The 6,990-nt window shown below is 33.9% G+C and overlaps 1 long non-coding RNA gene across 1 annotated transcript in view; it reads left to right on the top strand.

Annotated features, from left to right (window-relative positions):
• Window positions 1–1,077: 1,077 nt before the first annotated feature.
• LOC107129278 (uncharacterized) overlaps window positions 1,078–6,990 on the top strand; it is a 29,733-nt gene continuing 23,820 nt past the window's right edge. Inside the window, exon 1 of the long non-coding RNA XR_001489667.4 lies at window positions 1,078–1,199. This is a non-coding gene — a long non-coding RNA (uncharacterized lncRNA). The remainder of the gene's footprint in view (window positions 1,200–6,990) is intronic.

Here is a 6,990-nt window from a genome sequence, read left to right as displayed (position 1 = left end):
TTAGTCTTTGTCATTAATTTTGAAAAAACTCTTAACCGTTATTACACCAAATATTTTTTCTGCTTTGTTCTCTCTTTCTCTTTGGTTTCAGATTATGCATATACTACACCTTTTGTAATTGTCCCACACTTCTTGAATATTCTCTTTCATTTTTTTTTACAATTATACTTTTTCTTTGCATTTAAGTTTGAGAAGTTTCCATTGCCATTTTCAAGCCTACGGATTCTTTCCTTAGACACAATTCAATGTGTTATTTCCATGAAAAGCATATTTTCCTTATATATTTTTTATTTTTAGCATGTGAAGATTCTTTCTTAGAGTTGCACTCTTTCTGAAGAGTTGATCTATTCTTGCATGTTCACCACATTTTTCATTTGATTTCTTAGCATATTATACATAGATACTTGAAATTACCGCTGTGGTGATTCCAAAATTTGTGTCATGTCTGAGTCTGGTTCTGTAGGTTGATCTATCTCTCCAGAGATGTTTTGTTGTTGGCATTTTCTTTGTGTGTGTGTGTGTGTGTGTGCAGGTGCGTGCGCGCGTGTGTTTGCCTGTTAGCATGCCCTGTAATTTTTGGTTGAAAGTCAGACATGATGTATTTGATAATAGAAACTAAGAAAAATAGGTCTTTATTGTGAGAGATTATGGACACCTTCCTAGGAGGTAACTTGTGATTATAGTTTTCTAGAGCTGTTGCTGCCTGAGACTTTAATACCCTCAGGTGTTCTTTTTTGTTCCCCCTGTGGTCTTTAGGTCTTACTAGAAACAAAACTTCCTGATGTATAGTCTGACACTTGAAATTCTTTCAGCTATAATCCCCTGTTTTATACAGTAGCACTATTAGTATTGTGGTGAAAGGTGAAGAAAAGGAAAATGCTCTATAATCCTTTTATTATGTCCAGATATTTCAGTGGGGCTGTGTGTCTGAGCTGTTACCTTCATAAATGCTTCTTTGATCTCCTTGTCTGAAACTCAGTTGATACAGGAAGTTGATCTGGGAAGGGTAGACCGGCCTCAACTTAGGTACTTCCTTTTTCCCACAATAGTTAGGCTTGGGTATTTTCCCTTGAGGACAGTTGGAGAACAGAAAGTTCGGTGTGTATTTCAAAATTGCCATGCTTTCTCTTTCCCCATTGGAAGCATAATGGGATTTCTTCACTAATCTTCAGCACAAAAATCTGGTGGAGTTCCTGGAGGTAAAATTTATGAAAATTTGGGGCTCCCTCTAACACTAAGTCTCCTGGTGTTTTTAACTCTCAAGCTAGACCACACTAAGCACTCAAATTGTATGAGAATGTAAGTGTTTCTACTAGTACTGGCTCCAGGAGTAGATTTCTGCTCCTGGGTTTCTATTTCGAGTAAGCTGTGATTCTCTGTATCTGCTTTTGTCTTCAGTTTTCAGGACAGTGGTTTATTAATTCTCTTCAATTTTCAGAAGAATCTAAGATGAGTTGTTGATTTTCAGCGTGTTTAGCTTTTTTCTTGTTATGAAAATAAAAACAGCAAATTACAAGGTCTTCATATCTCAAAGTAGAAACTAGAATTCTCTAATATTTGTATTGAATTATTTATAAAATGCAAAGAAACCTCCAAAACGTTCTAGAATGCTTTTATTTCTAAATGAAATCTAGTGACATTTCCCTCTTTATGTAATGTTCGTATTTCTAAATGTGTGGTGATAACTGTACTCCCTGAAATTAAGTTTCTGCAATTAGCACCTTAATTTGCCTTGCTTTGAAATGTGGATCTGGGAATTAGCACCTTCCAGATGTAGACTTTCTGGATTATATTAAAGAACGAAGATACAAACATATGGGAAAATGTTAATGTGAGACAACTATGTGGGATACACTTTTTTTATTGTAGTTTTTCTTTAACAATTTTGTTTCGAATGCCTTACTTTAAGAAAATAAAATTCACTGATATAAAGTATGGATTTAATAATGCTTTAATGATCAAAATAAATGATACGTGCAAATAAACAGAATAAAATATTAAGATCAATTCAAAAAGATAGTTTAGATGTCATGAAAATGGATATGACTTCATTTTAAGCCTAAATTATCTTATTTTTCATTTCATATTTTCACTATCATCTTATCTTTATATGGGTTATTTGTCGAGAATAGAATTACAAATATAGATAAAGCATACAGTTTTCTTGAAATCCTTAGGTTGTTAGAGCATCAGTCTATTCATCTTTATCACTACCTGTTCATCTTATAAAAAACCTCTTTATTTATCTGTTGGTAATTGCTAATAAACTTTGTTAATATATAAATTCAAAAAGTATTTTGAGGAATTATCCAAATTGTTATGTGTTAAAACAAGTTTATGAAGTTGCATAGTAGAAGGAATCCCAAGGGTTTCAGGTAGAATGGAATTATTTTATTTATGTTATTAATATAATAATTAGGTCTTAAACAGGTGAGTAATAGGTGCTTCCAGTTTCCAAACCTCATAGAATTGATTAAGATCTACGCATTTTATTTTGTTTATTAGATCTAAATTTTTTTTAAAAAGCAAAATGCAAAAGTGATGGCATTTAAAAGTTTATTTTAGTTATAATTTACACTACTTGTTTGAATATCTGTTTATATTTGTACTTTTTTCAGGATATATAGAAGCCTAATCATATGTAAAGACTGATAAATAATCTTGGGAATATATACAACTTTTGTTACTTTAGGATGCTTTTATCTATTAATGTTAGTGGGCTATTTTTTGTTTTTCAGATAATAAAGGCTACTATAAGCTTTATGCATTCCACATGCTTACTCTCAGCATGACCCAGGATGATCTTGTACAGTACAAATCAAAAACTGGAACTTTAATATAAGAATTTCTTAATATTTGGATAGACCCAGATTGAAATGGCTTATTTGATCCATGAGCTTATAGATTATATTGTATGTGCAAAAAATCTATTGCCCAGAGAAGAAACAAAATATATGAAATAGAATTGGGCAGGTTTATGAGGCTTATTTTGTTCCTATTAGTCACCCAAGAACAGAGCATTTACGAACAATATATTTTGCTATAGTATTGCCAATTTTAACAAAGCATATAAAAGGATTATTTTCATAGTCATGGAAAACTCTAAATCTAAATTTCACTGAAAAGCTAAAAAGTCCCACACCAGATTCTACTTACTCACACAACTATAAATTACAAGATCTTCCATCTAAGTCCATGCTTTCTATTATACGACAGCCACTTTTAATATGCAATACCTTCTTAAATTTCTTTCTGTGTGTTGCATGGGTAGCCACATAGCAACACATTTCAGTATGTTTCTTTTGGTTCATGTATTGCTTCCAGGTATTTTAGCTGATGCTTTCACAAATACAGCTATGCTTCAGTGACTTCCCAAGCAATAGTACAATGCACAATAGTACACTAATTTCAGTGTTAAAAGGCAAAGCTGTTACAATGGTAAGCTTTCCTGGCAAGAAAAAATTCTAACTACCTGTGCAAGAAAGGGTTAATTCACCAGGCTGCTTTTACTGTTATCTCTGTTATATAAACGCTCTACTAAATGTAGATGCTCAGAAAAGTATGATCATTTTCCTGGAAAACAGCCAAGGGTATTTTGCTGGAAAACAGCCAAGACCAGAAGGATGGGCTGTACAGGAAAGGGTTAATGCAGCAGCAGACCTGGGTTTCTCCAACCCTGCAAATTTCTAAGAAAAGCTTGTATTTCTCACTGATCCTTAGATGGCTGAGCCTTTAGAATATTCTACCTGTTAAGAGTGTTTTCATATTTCTGAATCCTTGGGCTATGCTGTACTATTTTGACCAGAGAGTTTATGCTAAATATATGATTAAAGGTGAATATATCTTTGTAAACCTGAAGCTGTAGATGTACAATGACCAGTATAACAGGACAGTTTATGCTAATAAATGTGATTTATGGCGAATGCCTGTTTTTACCCTAGATAAAGGTAAAGGTTTTTTTTTGTTCCCTCCCCCCCCCCCCCCCCAGATAAAGGGGTTCTGGAGTCTGAGTAAGGCCAGTCATGCAGACATTCCATGTTTATATGACTCACAGTAAAAGCCCGGACATCAAGACGTAGTGAAATTCCATGGTTGGCAACACTTTGTGTATGTTTTCACACAGAATTCCTGGGAGAATCAGGCCTTTCCTTGTATGCCTCCACTGAATGAGAATACCTGGAAATGTGTGCTGCTTTGACCTGAACTTCTCTCCATATGCCTTTTCTCTTTGTTTATTCTAATTTGTATATTTGTGGTGTCATAAATGGTAACCGTAAGTGTAACAGTATCTGAGTCCTGTGAATCCTCCTAGCTCATAGAATCTAAAGCAGTCTTAAGCGCCCCTGGCACAACACTGTTTCCCATGAGATAAATAAGAATTTAGAAGACATATACCCAACAGCTTAAAGGCATAGCAATTTTGCTAGAAATTTTTGTCTGTTACAGAAAACTACTCAATAGCAACTAAAAAGGTTATCCAGGCAATTGCAATAAAAAAAAAAAAAGTCTCATTAGAGGCTTGCTTTCTTTTCTTTTCTTTTTTCTTTTCTTTTCTTTTTTCCTTCCTTCCTTCCTTCTTTCCTTCCTTCCATCCTTCCTTTTCTTTCTTTCTTTCTTTCTTTCTTTCTTTCTTTCTTTCTTTCTTTCTTTCTTTCTTTCTTTCTTTCTTTCTTTCTTTCTTTCTTTCTTTCTTTCTTTCTTTCTTTCCCATTCTTTCTAAAACTTCTGATTTGTTTATTATGTCTCACCACTTAGATAAGGAGATTTTTTTTAGTTCATAGCATGGAGGATTTTTCCATGAATTCCTGAGGAAAGTTGTTACTCATTAAAATGAAGATCTGTATCCATTTTCGAAATATGAAAATATCGCTAAATGTTAATTATGCTATTTTGTTCATCATAGATCTGGAAATGGTATCTCCAGAATGCTACTGAATTTACACAGTATTTATATATGTGATAGCAAAAATACCAAAGAAATTTCTTGTGCTAGTCTAGAATCTGTTTTCACTCAGTTTTGAGAATGTATCTCATCCAAACATAAAATTTGTATTTTTATACCTACCTTTAATGAAAAAGCATTGAGATCCTTCTTCATTAGCTTAAATCTCCTGGACTTTGGATATTGTGTTATGATTATAACTGCACTGTTTGTAGGGATAAACATTTGTAATTCTAACTTAATCTGTATTGAAAAGTCACTAAGAAGTATGAAGCTCTTCATATCTGGCACAGTTAATGTAACTATGAGGATGAAGGCATGAAAAAGTGATTATTTGTGGAACACAGGCTTATTCATATCTACCACATACCTAATATAGCTTAAACCATGTAGGGTCTATGATGCTAAATATTCACTACTTACCAAGCATGCAGAAATAAATGGTGGGTGATCTCCATGTCATAGCTAATATCAAAGATACTTTGGCATTAATTTCCAATGTATGAATTTTTTAGTCTAACATTTTTTAGATATTTAGCAAATATTTTAGAATAAATTAATAGAAATACAGCTGTTTCTCAATTACAATTGCCACTATATCTCTGAAAGCTAAATGACTTTGAATTTTATTTTGAGTAGTAAAAGATGCATAAATTTCTTTCCTAGAAGAGTATGCAATATTTAAAGTTCATTACAAGTTATTTAACCAGTCATTTTAGAAAGAAAACCTGCCAAATTCCGTGAGACAATGAGTTGGAAATGATAGTTGTGTACAGGTAACTCATTATGAAGAATAAGAATTTAAAAAACGTGCAGTTACTAGGAATAATGGTTTTCTTCTATATGGCTGAATGCTGAAATGATGCTGTTTTCACTGTGTGCAAGAGAACTTATTTCCAACAACTTAACTGACATTGGACAGAGCTTTTGTTTAGAAAGTTGAGAAGCTATTCAGCAAAGAGGAAGATAATAAAACTCATATAAGTTGAAACTGAAGCTTGGGTATGTCATATTAAAACACATACCAAATACCTTCCTACATGTATACACACACACACACACACACACACACACACACACACACAGAGAGAGAGAAATATATAATCAAAAAATATAAAAAAAGAAATTTATACATATTGCTGATTATAAAAATATCATTTTTCTACCTAAGAAGAAAAATGTCTTTGTTAGATTTAAAGAAAATTATGATGAAATTTCTGAGAAGACTGTAATATAGGGAGCATCAAGAATATGTCACTTTGCCTGGTGTGGTGGTTTACACCTATAATCCCAGCACTTTGGGAGGCCAAGGCTGTTGGATCACCTGAGGTCAGGAACTTGAGACCAGCCTGGCCAACATGGCAAAAACCCATCTGGACAAAAAATAAAAAAATTAGCCAGGCTTGATGGTGCACACCTGTAGGCCCAGCTACTCGGGAGGCTGAGTTAGGAGAATTGCTTGAACCCAGGAGGTAGAAGTTGCGGTGAGCCAAGATCACACCACTGCATTCCAGCCTGAGCAACAGAGTGAGACTCTGTCTCAAAAATAAATAAATAAATAAAATAAATAAATAAATAAATAAATAAATCAGATTTTGTGACTTATTAACCATCATGAGAATAGCATAGGAAAGACCCGCCCCCATGATTCAATTACCTCCCACCAGCTTCCTCCCTCAACACATGGGAATTCATGATACGATTTGGATTGAGAAACAGCCAAACTACATCATTCCATCCCTGGTCCCTCCCAAATCTCATGTCCTCACATTTAAAAACCAATCATGCCTTCCCAACACTCCTCCAAAGTTTTAACTCATTTCAGAAGTCTCAGAAGTCCACTCTAAAGTCTCATCTGAGACAAGGCAAGTCCCTCCTGCCTTTGTGCCTATAAAATCAAAAGTAAGTTAGCTACTTCCTAGATACAATAAACGTAAAAGCATTAAGTAAATATAGCCATTCCAAATAGGAGAAGTGGTTCAAAACAAAGGGGCTACAGGCCCCATGCAAGTCCAAAATCCACTGGGGAAGTCAAATATTAAAGCTCC

This window comes from Macaca fascicularis, chromosome 3 (assembly GCF_037993035.2).
Source record: "Macaca fascicularis isolate 582-1 chromosome 3, T2T-MFA8v1.1".
Taxonomy (NCBI): Eukaryota; Metazoa; Chordata; class Mammalia; order Primates; family Cercopithecidae; genus Macaca; species Macaca fascicularis.
This window is presented reverse-complemented; position numbering and strand designations above follow the sequence as displayed.